The 21,098-nt window shown below is 43.5% G+C and overlaps 1 protein-coding gene across 2 annotated transcripts in view; it reads right to left on the bottom strand.

The window, feature by feature from the left end:
- LOC123768597 (ras-like GTP-binding protein RhoL) overlaps positions 1-5,865 on the bottom strand; it is a 51,384-nt gene extending 45,519 nt beyond the window's left edge. The window contains exon 1 of one of the 2 annotated variants that reach the window (XM_045759234.2): positions 5,729-5,865. The gene's annotated coding sequence lies outside the window, so the exon portion shown is untranslated. The remainder of the gene's footprint in view (positions 1-5,728) is intronic. The other variant, XM_045759235.2, reaches the window with a different exon arrangement.
- Positions 5,866-21,098: the final 15,233 nt, after the last annotated feature.

Below are 21,098 nucleotides of genomic sequence, written 5' to 3'. Positions count from 1 at the left end.
CTGATCGTATCACTGAAATTAATACTTTAATTGGTATCAAGATGTTTAGGCTAACCCACCCTAACCCCTACACTGAAGCCCTCCAAACCTTCTTTCTTGAAGGTCAGCATCCCTCCAAATGGATTGCCAAAACTGCCACTTTGCTCAGAATGTATAATATTCATCACCTCTTTCAAGAGAGACAACAACGACACGTTCCTGCCCCGTGGGAGATCACCCCTTTCCAAATTACTGTCCCCCCTTTCCCACCCAAGAAGCTGATTAAAGAACAAGCCTTGTTTTGACAAGAAGCAAAGTACAATGCCTTAAGCCAAATTGATCCTTTGGTCAGAGAGCGGTACCTCTCTCAGATTATTTGCACTGATGGATCCTTCACCAGTCCCATTGTGCAGCTGGAAGTGCAGTTGTTGTGACAGCGAGAGATGGTTCCTTTTCCTATGAGTGTGGGGCGCGTATAAATAACTGGGCCTCCACTCTTCAAACAGAAATGGTTGCCACAATCCTTGCACTCGAGCGCGCATTAGAATCCAAAGTTGACACGCTAATTGTAAGTAACTCCTTGTCATCCTTGACTGCCCTCAGCTCCCCACAGCATAACTCTGACGTGCTTGTCTCTGAAGCTAGACATAGATATAATGAAATAATCAATGATGGAGTCAGAGTTTGTCTCCTGTGGATTCCTTCCCATATTGGTCTCCGAATGCATGATAGAACTGATGATTTTTGCTCATAAAGAGGGAACTGATTACCATCTTGGACGGCCTTTGAGCAGCCTGAGGGCAGTAATATTCTGGCAACATCAACGAAATCTCGTAGACTTGATGCAAAATGAAATTAACACCAGTTGGGCCATCTATCATCATTCTATTATGCAGGAAGAACCGCACGTCTATGGGTCATCCAATAAGGTTAGCAGACTTCTAGATGTTATCACTGCTAGGCTTAGGCTCGGCTACAAGTACCTCTGGGAGTCTGTAAGATCTGCTGATGTAGATTTGACTAAATGTAAACTCTGTCAGCAGAATTATTCGCATACTTTGCGTCATTATATAAAAGAATGTGAAAAAATCGAGGAATTCAGAGATAACACCATCAATGGAGTCCAAGAAATATGTAAGTACTTCATTCATAATGTGCTGCCCGAAATCTTAGCGAAATATCCAAAATTTGCTTACTGTAAGTAATGCATGCACATGACTGTAAAGCTGCCGCCCAGTTGGGTGGGTGTGCAGCAAGACTAGAAACTGTGTGACTCACTATAGATGTAAAGTGCCTTGTATAGTGACTGTTGTGAGCCTCTTGTTGAATCAAGAGCTTGTGATACAAAAGATTATCGGTGGGTATATGTATTTGTGTAAATGATATATATATATATATATATATATATATATATATATATATATATATATATATATATATATATATATATATATATATATATATATATATATATATTATATATATATATAATTGTGTAACTAGCGCCAAAAGATTGTTATTTGCTTAGCTAAACGAACTAGGGGGGGGCTGTCGTTTAGCTAAGTGGCACATAATAGGCTCAGATCTTGAACCGATTATGTGACTCGGTAACCCTTTCCACCACCGCCCACGGGACGGATATGAGGTACATAATAAAGAATGAACTTGAAAAATTGTCCACGGAATACATGTATGGTCCACTACTGCCCACGGAATACATGTATGGTCCACTACTGCCCACGGAATACATATATGGTCCACTACTGCCCACTGAATACATGTATGGTCCACTACTGCCCACTGAATACATATATGGTCCACTACTGCCCACGGAATACATATATGGTCCACTACTGCCCACGGAATACATGTATGGTCCACTACTGCCCACGGAATACGTATATGGTCCACTACTGCCCACGGAATACATATATGGTCCACTACTGCCCACGGAATACATATATGGTCCACTACTGCCCACGGAATACATGTATGGTCCACTACTGCCCACGGAATACATGTATGGTCCACTACTGCCCACGGAATACATGTATGGTCCACTACTGCCCACGGAATACATGTATGGTCCACTACTGCCCACGGAATACATATATGGTCCACTACTGCCCACGGAATACATGTATGGTCCACTACTGCCCACGGGATGGACATATGGTCCAATATTGCCCACGAGATGGCAATGTGGCCCACTATTACATTTCACCTTGTAAAAAATGCCCATTAAACACATTACGGGTAAAACACACCTCGAACACTGTTTATGCAGCGTTCGACAGACGTAAAACCTATGTATTTATGCATGTAGATTAGATTAATATTTTAATAGCACTACAATCACCTTCTGTGGCTGATTGTTCAATAAATCAATTTAACAATTCTCTAACCCAGTCCACGGAGGACAGAATACAATGTGTATATGTTAGCATTGTAAAGGAATGACGGCGTCTGTGGTAGAAAAAACTGCTTAATTAAGGTATGGTTTTACTCACCTAGTTGTGCTTGCGGGGGTTGAGCTTCGGCTCTTTGGTCCCACCTCTCATTTGTCAATCAACTGGTGTACCGATTCCTGAGCCTATTGGGCTTTATCATATCTATATTTGAAACTGTATGGAGTCTGCATCCACCGGCCTTTGGGAGCCGGTCGGCCGAGCGGACAGCACCCTGGACTTGTGATCCTGTGGTCCCGGGTTCGATCCCGGGCGCCGGCGAGAAACAATGGACAGAGTTTCGTTCACCCTATGCCCCTGTTACCTAGCAGTAAAATAGGTACCTGGGTGTGAGTCAGCTGTCACGGGCTGCTTCCTGGGGGTGGAGGCCTGGTCGAGGACCGGGCCACGGGGACACTAAAGCCCCGAAATCATATCAAGATAATCTCAAGATCAAGATAACCACGTTGCCTAATGTAACCCATTTGTTAACTACCATGACACTAACAAAAAATATTCTAATGTCTGTGGCTCATTGTGTGTTTTACTACTGCCAACGGGATGGGTAAGTGGTCCAGTGCTGACGCTGAGTCACTACGGGGCTCAAGATATAATGACCACACCACACATCACAAGATGGAGAAACGGCGACGAAGTTCCGGTCCATCCTGGACCATTATTAAGTCGTAAGTCGTAACATTGCCAACACCATTATCACTTACATGATAATGGTCCCGGACGGACCGAAACGTCGTTGCTTCTCCATCTTCTGATGTGTGATTTGGTCATCATGTGGACCAATACTGCACACAAGTAGATGGGTATGCGGTCCACTACTGCCCACGGGATGGATATGTGGTCCACTACTGCCCACGGGATGGATATGGGGTCCACTACTGCCCACGGGATGGATATGGGGTCCACTACTGCCCACGGGATAGATATGAGGTCCACTACAGCCCACGGGATAGATATGTGGTTTACTACTGCCCACGGGATGGGTATGTGGTCCACTACTGCCCACGGGATGGATATGAGGTCCACTACAGCCCACGTGATAGATATGCGGTCCACTACTGCCCACGGGATGAATATGCGGTCCACTACTGCCCACGGGATGGATATGTGGTCCACTACTGCCCACGGGATGAATATGCGGTCCACTACTGCCCACGGGATGGATATGCGGTCCACTACTGCCCACGGGATGAATATGCGGTCCACTACTGTTCACGGGATGGATATGCGGTCCACTACTGCCCACGGGATGAATATGCGGTCCACTACTGCCCACGGGATGGATATGCGGTCCACTACTGCCCACGGGATGGATATGCGGTCCACTACTGCCCACGGGATGGATATGCGGTCCACTACTGCCCACGGGATGGATATGCGGTCCACTACTGCCCACGGGATGAATATGCGGTCCACTACTGCCCACGGGATGGATATGTGGTCCACTACTGCCCACGGGATGGATATGCGGTCCACTACTGCCCACGGGATGGATATGCGGTCCACTACTGCCCACGGGATGGATATGCAGTCCAATACTGCCCACGGGACGGATATGCGGCCCACCACTGCCCACGGGACGGATATGCGGTCCACCACTACCCACGGGATGGATATGCGGTCCACTACTGCCCACGGGACGGATATGTGGCCCACCACTGCCCAAGGGATGGAGTGCATAATAAATATACAAACTCAAATCAACCGTTCACAATACGGACGTGTTCACATTGTAGACCGATGTGTGAATCTGTGACACTTTACAATTCCACTTAAGAACGGGAATCACAGCGTAAGGACCCCACAACATACAAATGGCCTTTGCACTTCTCTAATCAGTAAAGAAATAACTAAACTCTTAACAGTTAACGAACGGTTAGCACGAAAAGAAAAAAATAACACATTATGGAGACCGCGTCAAGATTCTCGGATACCTGAACTTATCTTATCTGAGGGCCGCTAACACTAGTAGCCTCCACGAGGACAGGAAGCCAGCGACTTGCCAAGGGTCCCTCCTTCCCAACTTATTTAACACAATTATTTTTTTATTAATTTTGCACCCAAGGGGCGAGTTTATTGGGCAGCGCCACTCATTGAGTGAATTTACGTTTACTTAATATGAGCGCTTTGGGCTGGGTTCGTATCCTGGTCTGGGAGGATTGACTGGGCACCAATCCTTAGCTGTAGCCTTTGTTCACTCAGCAGTTAACAACCAGGTATCCAGTGAATGGGGTACCTAGTTGTTATAAACGATTTGGCGGGTAGTCTTCCGGGGAAAATTAGGATTAAGGACGTGCCATACGGGTTCACCATAGCCCGTGCTACTGGAACTTCTTGTTTTAAGTAGCTGAACCTAAAACAACAACAGCAAGGACCTGCCCGAAACGCTATGCGTGCTAGTGGCTGTACAAGAATGAAAGAACTTTTGTGTGTGTGTGTATGTGTGTGTGTGTGTGTGTGTGTGTGTGTGTGTGTGTGTGTGTGTGTGTGTGTATGTGTGTGTGTGTGTGTGTGTGTGTGTGTGTGTGTGTGTGTGTGTGTGTGTGTGTGTGTGTGTGTGTGTGTGTGTGTGTGTGTGTGTGTGTGTGTGTGTGTGTGTGTGTGTGTGTGTATATGACAGTGTCAGACCACGGAGGAAAATTGAAACAGGAATTTCCTTAAGTACTTTCGTATATTAATACATCTTCAGAAGGAGTGGTCCAGTTGATTGACAGTTGAGACATTAATGTGGGCTCTTACATTTACCTCCCCATTTTTTTGGAGAACTAGCTGATTAATACATTACTCCTTCTGAAGATGTATTAATATACGAAAGTACTTAAGGAAATTCCTGTTTCCTCCGTGGTCTGACACTGTCACATTTTTAATCACGTGGTTATTTTTCGTGATTTACACACACACACACACATATATATATATATATATATATATATATATATATATATATATATATATATATATATATATATATATATATGTATGTATATAATAAATAAATATATATATATATATATATATATATATATATATATATATATATATATATATATATATATATATATATATATATATATATATATAATATGATGCTAAGAGCATGATATTCGTGAAGCCAACGCAGCATGCCCACATGCGGGAGAGAACCACGATGACACTTAGCTGATAATCTGCACTTCTTTGGTGGGGTCACTATTTCTCCGGTTAGCGACCACAACGAATCCTCCAAAGGGTCAAGATATATCTTTACGCAACACAAAACATGGATCGTTAGCACTATCACTCACAAACTCTAATCTCAAATGAAGAAAATACGCCAGGGCCACGGGTCAGGCAGGGTAATCTCACGCGTCAGCCCACTCGCCACCATGGTTTGCAGCACACTGAGGATATCTGCTGCCTTGGCCCAGACGGAGCGCTCATTGCCGACCCGCCGTCCCCCACCCCCTCCCTCTCTCCCATCTATCTCTCTCTCCCATCTCTCTCTCTCTCTCTCTCTCTCTCTCTCTCTCTCTCTCTCTCTCCACCCTATCCCTCTCTCTCCCATCTCTCTCTCTCTCTCTCTCTCTCTCTCTCTCTCTCTCTCTCTCTTTCTCTTCTCTCTCTCTCTTTCTCTCACACACACACACACTCTCTCTCTCTCTCTCACTCTTTCTCTCGCACTCTCTCTCTTTCTCATCTCTCACTTTCTCTCCCTTCTCTCTCTCCCTCTCCCATCTCTCTCTCTCTCTCTCTCTCTCTCTCTCTCTCTCTCTCTCTCTAACACACAAATGGCTACTAGACTAACTTTTGCAAGTGCAAAGTGATGAAGATAGGTGTAGGGAGCAAGAGGCCAAACACAAGGTACCAGCTGGGGGAGGAAATCCTTCAGGAGACAGGACCAGAGAACTTGTGTAAGGAGTCATTCAGGACTTTGTATACCTCATGTGTCAGACCAATACTGGAATATGCGGCACCAGCCTGGAGTCCACATCTAAACAAACACAAAATGAAATAAGAAAAGGTTCAGAGGTATGTCACCAGGCTACTTCCCGAGCTGAGAGGAATGAGTTACTAGGAAAGCTTACTGCAAATGCTAGGAAAGAAAAGTGGTGTGGCTGTGTATGTGTGTGTGTACTCACCTAGTTGTATTCACCTAGTTGTGTTTGCGGGGGTTGAGCTTTGCTCTTTCGGCCCGCCTCTCAACTGTCAATCAACTGTTTACTAACTACACTAACTACTATTTTTTTTTTCACACCACACACACACACCCCAGGAAGCAGCCCGTGACAGCTGACTAACTCCCAGGTACCTATTTACTGCTAGGTAACAGGGGCATTCAGGGTGAAAGAAACTTTGCCCATTTGTTTCTGCCTCGTGCGGGAATCGAACCCGCGCCACAGAATTACGAGTCCTGCGCGCTATCCACCAGGCTACGAGGCCCCGTAGTGTGTGTGTGTGTGTGTGTGTGTGTGTGTGTGTGTGTGTGTGTGTGTGTGTGTGTGTAAGCACCTAATTGTGCTTACGGGGGTTGAGCTCTGGCTCTTTGGTCCCACCACCTTTGGTTGGTAGGGAGCCGGTCGGCCGAGCGGACAGCACGCTGGGCTTGTGATCCTGTGGTCCCGGGGTCGATCCCGGGCGCCGGCGAGAAACAATGGGCAGAGTTTCTTTCACCCTATGCCCCTGTTACCTAGCAGTAAAATAGGTACCTGGGTGTTAGTCAGCTGTCACGGGCTGCTTCCTGGGGATGGAGGCCTGGTCGAGGACCGGGCCGCGGGGACACTAAAAGCCCCGAAATCATCTCAAGATAACCTCTCAAGTGTCAATCAACTGGGGTACACGTTCCTGAGCCTATTGGGTTCTATCATATCTACATTTGAAACTGTGTATGGAGTCAGCCTCCACCACATCACTGCCTAACGCATTTCATTTGTCTACTACTCTGACACTGAAAACAATCTTTCTTATGTCTCTCTGTCTCATTTGGGCACTCAATTTCCACCTGTCCCCTAGTGCGTGTGCCCATTGTGTAAAATAGTCTGTGTTTATCTGCCCTGTCAATTCCTGAGAATCCTTTATGTGGTAATCATGTCCTCCTAACTCTTCTATCTCCCAGTGACGCGAGGTTTAATTCCAGTAGTCTCTCATCGTAGCTCATACCCCTCAGTTCGGGTACTAGTCTGGTAGCAAACCTTTGAACCTTTTCCAGTTTAGTCTTATGTTTGACTAGATATGGACTCCATGCTGGAGCCTCACACTCCAGGATTGGTCTAATATATGTGGTATACAAAGTTCTGAACGATTCCTTACACAAGTTTCTAAAGGCCGTTCTTATTTTTTTTAAATTTTGCCCCGAGGGGCGAGTTTATTGGGCAGCGCCACTCATCTTGTGAGTGAACATACCGCCATAGCAGAATGTACAACACTCCCCAATAGGAAGAAAACCCGCTGGGTTGTTCATCCTGTCACTTGTACCCAGACATAGCCGGGACTTGCTTAACTGTCTCAAGTGAACAGCTCCTCAAACAAGAAGATTAACATTTATCAACCCTTAAAAGCTTACGTTATCTTGCGGGTGCAAAATGGGGAAATCTTTTAAGAACAGTATCAATATTTGACAAATAGTGTTTTCCTAACTCAAACAATGTGGGGTTTATTATTCTACAGTTATTCCTAATGTCTCTCAGGTTTTCACATTCACGTAGATAGTGGTCAAGGCGGTGTCCATCACTCTCACCACAGATTCTGCAACTTCGCTGATCAACTGTTGTTTCCATTCCAAATCTCCATGGATATTTGTATCCAAGACGGATTCTCGCTATTACAGATTCTCTCCCTCGTCGTCCTCCTCTTCGGCCATACTGATTGGGATTGCCAGCTGCAACCATGTTGTACCATCGTACAGATTCACTGGTTTGTGCTTCTATCCTCCTTTCCTCAGTTACCTTGTCACGGTGATGTTGCCTGATAATACCTCTAATTTGTAGTTGAGTCTTGGGTATGAAGTATTCAATATGGTCTCCTTCAGCGCCTTCAGCAGCCAGCACATCTGCTCATTCATTCCCACATATTCCAACATGGGAGGGGATCCACAGAAACTTGATGACTCTTCCCTGATTGGTAAGTACTCTCACAGCTCTCTTGATTTCAGCGACTATTGCAAGATTTTCTGCCTGATTTTTACTTAGGCTTTGCAGTGCTGCTTTTGAATCGGTGCAAATCACTGCACCATTAGTGTTCCGTTCAAGAAACCTTAACGCCATAACAATGGCAGTTAGCTCTGCTTGCGTTGAAGAGGCATAGTTCTCAATACGTGCTTTTTCTTCATTTCTGCGTAGGAAGGTATTATCCTTGATTACCGTGTATGCTGCACCAGCCCTGCCATTGATAGGATTAGAGGACCCGTCAGTGTAGATTTGATCTAGTTCATCTCCGGCTTCTTTATAAATGTCCTCGAGATACTTGTGCCTCATTTCTTGTGGTATCATGTTGGATTTTTTCATTGCCATTTCATTGATGATGATCTTGCATGAGTCATCCTTCCAGGGAGGTAACCTCTCTACAGGCAGGAGCTCACGGGCTTGCTCAAGCAGGTGAAGCTCTTCAAGGTAGCAGACTGCTCTGTGATGCCATTTTTTGCTTCTCCTGTTTCCCCCTGAAAGTAGCACAGAGCTCAGTTTTTTCTTGGCAATATCATTGTAATGGGGATCTCTGGCTATCCTAATTGCAAGCTTAGCATTCAGCTCCTGAATTCTGCTTTTAATACTGGGAAGGGACAACTCCTCTCGTAGATTAGACGTTTTGGCAGTTCTTGGGACTCCAAGAATGATTGTCATGGCTTCATTTTGAATGCTTTCAAGCCTTTTTATATCGCTTTGGGAGTAGGTGCACAGTACTGGTGCGGCATAGTCTATGACGGAGCGCACATAGGCTGTGTACATCATTTTGAGCACGGCAATAGAGGCTCCATGTCCATTCCAGGTCATAGCTTTCAGTGCCCTAAGTCGACTTTTGCATGTTCCTATGAGTTGATTGAGCTCCTCTTTCTTTCCCTTGTTAGAGCCGACAGTGACGCCAAGGTACCGGTAGTGGTCAACCCATTCAAGTGTTACACCATTAATTTGCAGTTCTTCATTTGCTCTCCGCTTGTGATGGGAGTATGCCTTCGTCTTGTTTGTGGAGAGAGTGAAACCGAGCTCAATACATTTCCTTCCGAGGAGTTCAATGGACTGTTCAATTTTTCCCAAGGTGGGAGCTTGTATTAGGACATCATCTGCATATCCCACTTGTTGTGTTCCTTCCGGAAAATCAATATTTGCAATGGCGTTCTTGTGTTAGCCAACCTGGCATATACCGCTGATGTTATCCTCTTGATATGGGCTTCAGGGGACAGGTCTAGCGTTATATCAACCCCCAGGTCTCGGTCTCTCTCTCTCTCCCTCTGATTCTTCAAGTATTTCATCTCCCAAATGATACCTTGTATCTGGCCTGCTGCTCCCTACACCTATCTTCATTACATTACATTTGCTTGGGTTAAACTCTAACAACAATTTGTTGGACCATTCCTTCAGTTTGTCCAGGTCTTCTTGAAGCCTCATGCTGTCTTCCTTTGACCTAATCCTCCTCATAATTTTGGCATCGTCAGCAAACATTGAAAAAAATGAGTCTATACCCTCTGGGAGATCATTTACGTATATCAAACAGGATAGGTCCGAGTACAGAGCCCTGTGGGACTCCACTGGTGACTTCACGCCAGTCTGAGGTCTCACCCCTCACTGTAACTCTGCTTCCTATTGCTTAGGTACTCCCTTATCCACTGGAGCACTCTGCCAGTTACTCCTGCCTGTTTCTCCAGCTTATGCACCAGCCTCTTATGGGGTACTGTGTCAAAGGTTTTCCGACAGTCCACCTATCCTTCTCTTTCTTGCTTAATCTTTGACACCTGACCGTAGAATTCTATTAAGCCAGTGAGGCAAAATTTACCCTCCTTGAACCCCCCTCTGCATAGAAACCCTCCCTTCCCCCACCCAAATGCTCACCCAACCCTCTCTCCCTCCCCCCACCCCATTCTGTCCCTGTCTCCCTCCCCCTTCATCCCATACCCTCCTCCACCCATATCCTCCATGTCCCCCTATCTCCTTACCCCACACCCTACCTGCCCCCCCTTCCCTTGGACCCCCCCCACCCTACCTGCCCCCCCTTCCCTTAGACCCCCCCCCCACCCCAAAATCCTCTGAGAACCTGCAAACCACCTCACAGATCTTCTTAAGCAAAATCCAAGTCGACTACAGAAACCCAGGAAAGTTCTGGAAAAAAGTAAAGACCTTGATGGGAAGCTCTTCTGAGGAAACACCCTACATCATAGACGCCTCAGGAAATAAACTCCATGAGGAGAGAGAACAAGAACAGGAATTCAGGAAGTTCTGGGAAAAAATATTCAGGATAAACCCGGAAGAAAAGTTAAATTTTTGTCCAATTAATGAAAGGGAAATTACAACTCAAGTCGATAACAGAGCTGCAGCACTACTCCCGACGCAAACAATAAACCTTATTAACAACATACGCGATGACTGCCACCTTATGAAATACATAACCATTGCAGAGGTCCATAAAACAATTATGGGTTTCAAGAACAAGGCGCCGGGCAACAGCAAGATAAATAAGATGGTATTATCCAACCTACCAGTGATTGCACTCCATCAATACACATGTATAATAAATGCAGCTCTTGCATCTGGACTATTCCCCACATACTTCAAGAATGCCACAATAAGATTAATCCCCAAGCCAGGTAAACCCCCAACCCAAACTGAAAACTATAGGCCAATTTTCCTCCTCGAAGTACCAGGTAAAATATTCGAAAAAATTATCAGAGACTGGTGAAGTACATGGAAGAGGAAGGGAAGTATAACACCAGGCAGCATGGGTTTAGAAACCGCAGAGGGGCCCATACAGCTATAGCCCTGATCTACGAGCATATAGCCAACGCAGTGTCGAAAAAAGATCAGTGCTTAGAGACGTTTCGAAAGCCTTCGACAAAGTATGGCACACAGGCCTAAAATATAAGATATCTGAACTAGGGCTTCCTGAGAGATTTACTGCTACTCTCTGCAGCTTTATAGACAACAGAACTGCTAGGCTTAATATCGGCAGCTACTTGGGTGACGGAATAGAATTGAAAAGTGGAGTACCACAAGGAAGCTGCCTCTCCCCCACTCTATTCAACATATATACAGCTGACCTACCCCAACCCCAACATGGAGAATACATCACATACGCTGACGATGTCACCCAAATAATTTGTCAACCGGGACCATCAAAGCCGCTACTAGCCGACAAGACCAAGGCAGCAATTGAACTCATAAACAACTTTGAGAAGCAATGGAAAATTAGCACCAACAAACAAAAGTTTCAGATAATACACATTGCGAAAAAGAACAACTAAACAAAGCCAAAGCAGCCTTAGGAAAATTGAGGAGATTCCGAAGCCTCAGTACTAACATCCAGATCCACCTATATAAGGCTCTAGTTCGGCCGCATCTAGAGTATCCCCCAGTACCACTACACACCATAAAGAAAATTAACATGCAAAAACTGCAAGCAGTGCAAAATAAGGCGCTAAGGAGAGCAGCAAAACACCGTCCACCATATGATCAGACAATCCAGGAGCTCCATGAACTCCTGAACACAGTCACTAAACATCAGACTGCAGCACCAAGCCATCAGGGTGTGGAACACCATCGAAATGTTAGAGGACCCAATGTTAGAAAGATTGCTCCAAGATGAGACGCCCCGCTCCCACAGCTGGTGGCCCAAGATGAGACGCCCCGCTCCCACAGCTGGTGGCCCAAGATGAGACGCCCCGCTCCCACAGCTGGTGGCCCAAGAGCCTCGATTCACTAGATGAAAACCCCGCCCCACAATACATAATTCCCAGATGATATACTAACCAGATATCCTTCCCCCATAATTGAACAATTGAGTATGTATGTGTGTATGTATGTGTATAGTTATGTATATGGGTCTATATGTATGTACGTGAGTGTGTATATATATATATATATATATATATATATATATATATATATATATATATATATATATATATATATATATATATATATATATATATATATATATATATATATATATATGTCGTACCTAGTAGCCAGAACGCACTTCTCAGCCTACTATACAAGGCCCGATTTGCCTAATAAGCCAAGTTTTCATGAATTAATTGTTTTTCGACTACCTAACCTACCTAACCTAACTTTTTCGGCTACCTAACCTAACCTAACCTATAGAGATAGGTTAGGTTAGGTTCGGTCATATATCTACGTTAATTTTAACTAATAAAAAAAATTGACCTCATTCATAATGAAATGGGTAGCTTTATCATTTCATAAGAAAAAAAATAGAGAAAATATATTAATTCAGGAAAACTTGGCTTATTAGGCAAATCGGGCCTTGCATAGTAGGCTGAGAAGTGAGTTCTGGCTACTAGGTACGACATATATATATATACACACACATATATATATGTGTGAGTATATGTATGTATATATGTGTATGTATGAGCAACTCGATAAATAATAATATGTATGAACAACTCGACAAATAATAATAATAAAATAAAGAGCCTTAAACAGAACAACATGTGTGGAAGCATCGGAGTGTGTATATATGAATGCTACACAATATACATTGTAGACATCCATATATGGTGAAACACATGTGAAGAACCTCTCACACACTCACAGCTCCCTGACAAGAGGGAGCCAGCTTAGCTTAGCTGCCAACACCCACACATCGTGTCAGCAAGGCGGACAGCCCGCCTGCTTTCATACCTCTCACTGTATTTCCCACTTCTAAACTTCCCTTCACCTATGCCTCTCCTTCCTCTTTACTCCCCCCAAAAAAAGATCTTCTCACCCAGGGAACAGCTTTCCCCACCAGCAGAACGCTCGCCAAGAAGGGGACAAGAAAATGAACAGAAGAAAGTGAGCTTCAAGGCAATGTACACTAACATAGATGGGATTACAAATAAAACAAGTGAACTCAGAGAATGAGCACTAGAAGAAAACCCAGTCATAATAGCACTTACAGAAACAAAACTAACGAAAACCATAACAAAGGCAGTGTTTTCACAGGACTACTATGTAGTGAGGAGAGAGAGAGAAGGGAGAGGTGGTGGTGGTGAAGCTTTGCTGATAATAAAAGGTTGGAGTTTTGAAGAGATGGTAAATCAGAACTGTGAAGGTTTCAGTGACTACATATCAGGCACCATAGCAACTGGAGGACAGAAAATTATAGTAGTAGTCACTTATAACCCCCCACCAAACGACAGAAGACCCAGACAGGAATATGATGGAAACAACATGGCCGCCATCAATATAATAGAGCAGCTTCTGTGGCTAGCAGGAACGGATCCAGTCTACTAATCATGAGAGACTTCAACCATGGGAAGATAGATTTGGGGAACAGAGACCCACATGGAGGACCAGACACACGAAGAGCTAAGCTGCTGGACGTGGCAACAAGAAACTTTCTAAGTTAACACGTCAAGGTACCGACAAGAATGAGAGGAGATGATGAACCAGCTTTGCTTGATCTGATATTTACCCTAAATGAGTCAGATAAGGAAAGTTAAGTTGGAAGCCCCCTTAGGAATGAGTGATCATAGTGTATTGAGCTTTGAGTACCTGGTTGAGCTAGGAATTATCTCCCCCAAAAAAGAACTGAGAAACAAAGGGCTGGCATACCGAAAGGGAAACTATGAGATGAATAAATTCCTAAGGGATATACACTGGGACACAGAACTCAGAACCAAGTCCATACAAGACATGATGGACTATGTCACCCAAAAGTGTCAGGAGGCTGTAAGCAGGTTTATCCCGGCCCGACAGGAAAAAAACAAGAAGCAAAAGAAGAATCCATGGTTTAATAGGGAATGTATGAAAGCAAAGGAGCTGAACAAAAGAGCATGGAGGAACTTCCATAATAACAGAACACCAGAAAGTAGAGAGATACCAGAGAACCAGGAACGAGTATGTTAGTGTGAGAAGAGCAGCTGAGAAAAGGTATGAAAATGATATAGCTAATAAAGACAAGACCGAACCAAAGCTACTACGCAGTCACATCAGGAGGAAGACAACAGTGAAAGAACAGGTAAAATAAATAAATAAATAAATATGTTTATTCAGGTAAGGTACATACATACAAGTGATGTTACATTAATGGATTGATATATAGATAGAGCTAGTACATACAATGCCTAAAGCCACTATTACGCAATGCGTTTCGGGCAAGAAAAACATTAATATCTAGAACTTAATACTAATTGAGCATAAAGAATAAAAAGTGTTGATGAAATTTAGGTGGTGGTGAAACTTAGGACGGGTGAGGACAGGTACACAGAGAATGACAAAGAGGTGTGTGAAGAACTTAACAAAAGATTCCAGGAGGTCTTTACAATAGAACAAGGAGAGGTCACGGCGCTAGGAGAGGTGGCATCAAACCAGGCGACCTTGGAAGAGTTCGAAATTACAAGTGATGAGGTCAAGAAGCACCTATTGGAGCTGGACATGAGAAAAGCTGTTGGGCCTGACAGAATCTCACCATGGGTATTGAAAGAGTGTGCAGGAGCACTTTGTTTGCCACTCTCCATAGTGTATAGTAGGTCACTAGAAATGGGAGACCTACCAGAAATATGGAAGACGGCTAATGTAGTCCCAATATACAAAAAGGGTGACAGACAAGAGGCGCTGAACTACAAGCCAGTGTCCTTAACTTGTATACCATGCAAGGTGATAGAGAAGATTGTGAGAAAAAACCTAGTAACACATCTGGAGAGAAGGGACTCCATGACAACATGGGTTCAGTGAGAGTAAATCTTGCCTTACAGGCTTAATAGAATTCTACGATGAGGGGACAAAAATTAAGCAAGAAAGAGAAGGATGGGCGGACTGCATTTTTTTGGACTGTCAGAAAGCTTTTGACACAGTACCCCATAAAAGGCTGATGCATAAGCTGAAAAAACAGGCAGGAGTAACTGGTAGGGCGCTCCGGTGGATAAGGGAGTACCTAAGCAATGGAAAGCAGAGAGTTACAGTGAGGGCGAGACCTCAGATTGGCGTGAAGTCACCAGTGGAGTCCCACAGAGCTCTGTACTCGGACCTATCCTGTTTCTGATATGCTTAAATGATCTCCCAGAGGGTATAGACTCATTCTTCTCAATGTTTGCTGACGACGCCAAAATTATAAGAAGGATTAAGACAGAGGACGACAGCTTGAGGCTTCAAGAAGACCTGGGCAAGCTGCAGGAATGGTCGAACAAATGGTTGTTAGAGTTTAACCCAAGCAAATGTAATGTAATGAAGATAGGGGTAGGGAGCAGGAGACCAGATACAAGGTATCATTTGGGAGATAAAATACTTTGAGTCAGAGAGAAAGACCTGGGGGTTGATATCACACCAGACCTGTCTCCTGAAACTCATATCAAGAGGATAACATCAGTGTCATAGGCTAGGTTGGCTAACATGAGAACAGCCTTTAGAAACTTGTGTAAGGAATCTTTCAGAACATTATAAACCACATGTCAGACCAATCCTGGAGTATGCAGCTCCAGCATGGAGTTTATATCTAGTCGAGCATAAGACTAAACTGGAAAAGGTTCAAAGGTTTGCCACCAGACTAGTACCCGAGCTGAGAGGTATGAGCTATGAGAAGAGACTACGGGAATTAAACCTCACTTCGTTGGAAGACAGAAGAGTTAGGGGGGACATGGTCACATTCAAGATTCTCAAGGGAATCGATAGGGTAGATAAAGACAGGCTATTTAACACAAGGGGCACACACACTAGGGGACACAGGTGAAAACTGAGTGCCCAAATGAGCCACAGACATATTAGAAAGAACTTTTTTAGTGTCAAAGTGGTTGACAAATGGAATGCATTAGGAAGTGATGTGGTGGAGGCTGACTCAATACACAGTTTCAAGTGTAGATATGATAGAGCCCAATAGGCTCAGGAACCTGTACACCTGTTGATTGATGGTTGAGAGGTGGGACCAAAGAGCTAGAGCTCAACTTCCGCAAGCACAATTAGGCGAGTATAATTAGGTGAGTACACACACACACTCATTTCTGCTGACTTAATATATATATATATATACATAAGGTATATATCCTTAGAGTATATGCCTCTATTAAGGGCATATACTCTAAGAATATACCAAAAAGAAAAACACTATCCAACCCGTCCTCAAGTCAGGCTCGTTAGAGAGCCTGGCCTAAAGACAAACGCACTTGTCAATCTCAACATAGTGTATTAAAAATTGGTATATTCTCGTATACAAGTTAATATTATTATATATTAAATTTCTATGTATAGTTAAGCATTGGTTAAATTAGTTTTTAGGTTATGTTGGCGATTATTTGTCTTTGCACTATGAGGAGAAACCCATTCTCAGACGAAGTCCATTCCATCCAACGGTCGACCCAAAAGACGCATTCATAAATTTTAACTTGCTGTTCATTCAAAATAGGAATTTTCTCAAATATAGACCACACTACATGAACAATAAACCACACACTATATGAACAATGCCCCTCATATGAACAATGCACTACACATGAACAATGCACCACACATGAACAATGCACCACACACTACTAGGAGTGTACAGGAACAAGAGCACACACACGAACACTACAGCACACTACATGAACAATGCATCACACTACATGAACAACACACCGCACTACATGAACAATGTGCCACACTACATGAACAATGCACTACACGACCAATGTGCCACATTACATGAACAATGCACCACACAAATAATGCACCACATGAACAATGCACCACACAAATAATGCACATGAACAATGCACCATACTACATGAATAACAACTCTCTGGGGCACTTATTGCATCCAGTTATTAAATTCAATTATTATTTACAGAAGAGATAAATCACATGGACAAATCAGTATTTTCCACATAACAAGAGACCCTTAATCAGACTGACTAATTGCAACACATCACATATGTAACAGGGAGAGAAAAGGCACAGGGAGAGGGAAGCGAGGGACCCTCGGACTCCAACCCGACAATCCCAGAGGGGAGTGGGGAACCCCAAACTAGCAATTCAGGAACCCCAGAGGTGGCTGCAAAACCCCCACTTGCCACCCCATAGGAGCACTCCCACTCCTAGCCCAAACCCTCACCCCGAGCGCTCCCTGAACTTCTTCCTGTCCCAAGCAGGCCCAGGCAAGAACTAAGTCCTCTATCCCTCACCCTATCTCCCTCCAAACCCCCAGTAACTACCCCACAGGAGGATGCGCCTACCCAAGTAGCCCTGCCCATGGAATGGCTTCCTACACCAGTGGGGAGTTTGTGAGATAATGGATATAGGAAAGTGAGCTTCTAGGTAATGAACTCAAACATCAATGGAATTACTAATAAAGCAAGTGAACTGGCCAAAAGGGCACATGAAGCCCAGATGTAATAGGACTCACAGAAACAAAATTGTCAGGCATCATAACAAGTGCAGTATTTCCAAAGGACTACTATATAGTAGTCTACTACTACTATATAGCTGATAAGGAAGGGCTAGAGTTTTGAAGAGATGGAAATTCCGGGCTGTGAAGAATTCAAAGACTACATAACAGGAACTATGACAATGGGTGGACCTAAGATAATAGCAGTCATTTACAACCCTCCATTTACGAGAAAAGCACATGGTGCTTCCTAGCGTACCAGCAGGTTCTCTCAAATTCTTGGACACCTCCGACGATACAAATTAGTTTTTTTGTTTTAAAGATGCTAATGATGCTGGGATGTAAAGGGGGTGACTGCTGTAATGTTGCAAAGCATTGATTTTTTTTTTTTTTAGACAAAATTAGAAAAATTTAAATTTTTTTTAAAAGAACAAATGTCAAAAATGTTTGTTCGGTGAATGTCAGGTAGGCAGCTCCATTTTGCATAAAAAAAATAAATTAAAAAAAATTGAACAAATTTGAAAAAAGGAAAAATGTCATAAAGGTGTGTTCAGTGTATGTCAGGTAGGCTGCTCAATTATTTAAAAAAAAATCATATATTGATGTTTTTCTGCAGTAGAACAGATTAATTTTATTTCCATTATTTTAAATGGGGAAATTTGTTTCGAAGGACGAGCGTTTCACATGACGAGCTCGGTGCCGGAATGGATTAAATTTGTTAATCAAGGTTCCACTGTATCTACAGGTTTTGTTCACCATAATGAACCACTAAGTTAGTATGATGAGTCCAGACAATAACAGAGGTCACCACCCACGGGACACCACGAGCGTAGCTCTCATCCTGTAACTACACTTAGGTAATTACACTTAGGTAATTACAGTCAGCTGATGCTCCTTCATTCCCTCGCCAACAATCCTCCTCCCACCATATTCTTTGTGCTGTTATTACACTATAGTAGTAGAGTAGAAGGCATCCATCAGTCTCAGGAGACTGGCTTTGCACTCTCTCGATCTGGAGTCGCCTCTCCAGTGCGCAAAGCCAGGGTAGGTTGATATGGAGAAGTTGTTACCCAAGCAGCAGGTCCCCCACCCTTCTCCACAGTGCCGAAAGCCTCCAATGGAAAGACAAAAGCTAATACGATTGGTTTCAGTGCCGTCGCGGGAACTGTAAGCTCCGGAGTTGACCTCAAAGTTGGTAAAAGAAGGCACATGGACTCCTAACCCAAAGACTGCTGTGGTCGGAGCCGGAGAAGAACCACCCGAGCTAGGTCAAGAACGACCCCAGCCTCCTCAAGCAGAGCCTGGGCCTCACGAGCCCCAGGTGGTGGATTTCCCAATCCCGCACCTACAGGTTCCAGACGTGATCATCACAACCCTCTTTCACCCAAGGCCAGCTTCCTTCAAGACCAAGCAGAAGAGCAATAATTATTCAATACAACAATCATTATAATAATTATAATAATATAATAAATAATTATCTATTACACTATATACACACACATTATATATTTAAGTATTTACATGTTTTGTTCACCATAACTATACAACTAAGCTGGTATGGTGTCCAAACAACATAGTGGCCACACTACACAGTATGACAAGTCACACACATCAGCCAGCAGACACCACCACCACCCTCACCAAAATGGCTCCTCCCAACATACTCCTTTTGCTGTTATTACATTATAAAAACACGTTGTATATAAGTATCTACATTCGTGTTCACCATAGCAAAATACTAAGCTGGTATGGTGAATCCATACAATAATAGGTTGCCATACAAGAGTCGCCAGACAACACTACCTAATTCCCTCACCAAGATTACTCCTCCCACCATACTATGCACAGCGCTAATTATCACCACAATCCTGGTCATTTTTATCACAATCAGGGATCTTCTGTAACACTATCATCACTAAATAATAGGTTACATACATATTTTGAAAATTTTAGGCGATGCTGTGGTCACAAGCTTAACAGCAGCGCTGTTAGCTCATGCTGCGTGCATCAGCCTTGGTTGCTCCCTCAGTGCAGTACTGAAGCTCTCATACCCGGGAATGTTACCCACTATTTTTTTTTTTTAAATGGCGTCTGTTTACTAGAGCCGAGGAAGCTGATGTGAACCCCATGTAGCCATGGGGCTTTTAAATCATGCGTGGCACCCTCAAATTTATATATACGATGTGTGCAGTTCAGCGACATTTACTCAAATTGTATACTGTATATACAATTTGGCTTATGCAAATCCTGGCCATTATTTTAGATTTGCGGCCACCGGTTATAGTCACAGTTATGATTTGGATATGGAATTGTTCACCATTGATTGTTCTATCATGTGCCATGTTCAAAATGATAAATACATCAATCAGTTTAAGGACTAAGGGTCATGTTGCCCACCCCTCAAGTCGGTAAATAAATTTCTTAATATCACGAGTGCGTAAATTAAAGAGGTTAGGCACTGGAGCCACGGCATACCACTTACTAGGGAAGTGAGGGAGGTTGAGCATGAACTGACATAGGAAAGGGTGCATCCTCCCAATCGGTGCTCTTCCTTTATGACCACAGCCCCACGGCAGTGAACATTCTCCAATGCAAAAACCTTTATATCTTGTTGCCCAGTCTAAACACCTAAAACCTACTGGTGAGAACAGCCCCTCTGGTATGTGATCATCCAATGACCTGAATAAGGAGCCTAAGCCAGGGTTCTTATGCACATACACCATACCAAGGGAAGAGGTGATTGAAGAAATCCACTACAGTCTGAGGGCATTTCACACGAGCCCCCTCGCTGCTACAAGGCAGGAAGAACCCATGAGTGGCAATAGCACTATAAATCTTCCAAGTATTTAGCAAAAACAACAAAATATGCAAATAATGTATCTTGTATATGAACTTTGGGATTGGAACCTTCGAATTACCTGTTTATTTTAATAGATCTTTTATTGCAGCCTGGCCTAAAAGATACAGTATAGACCTTTAAAAAATTAGTTTTTAGAATAAACTTAAGGAAAAATATTGGTACCTTTACAAATGTCTACAGCAGTCTTTGACAAGTACATGACGTATCCTATTTGTTTGGGATACAATAATTTAAAACAAATTAATACAGTATCATTAGGTAAATAAAACTTTTTTTTAGAAATAATTATAATTCATTTCCTGTATGACAAATCC

This window comes from Procambarus clarkii, chromosome 86 (assembly GCF_040958095.1).
Source record: "Procambarus clarkii isolate CNS0578487 chromosome 86, FALCON_Pclarkii_2.0, whole genome shotgun sequence".
Classification (NCBI taxonomy): domain Eukaryota; kingdom Metazoa; phylum Arthropoda; class Malacostraca; order Decapoda; family Cambaridae; genus Procambarus; species Procambarus clarkii.
The sequence above is the reverse complement of the archived record's forward strand: the minus strand, read 5'-3'. Positions and strand labels throughout refer to the sequence as shown.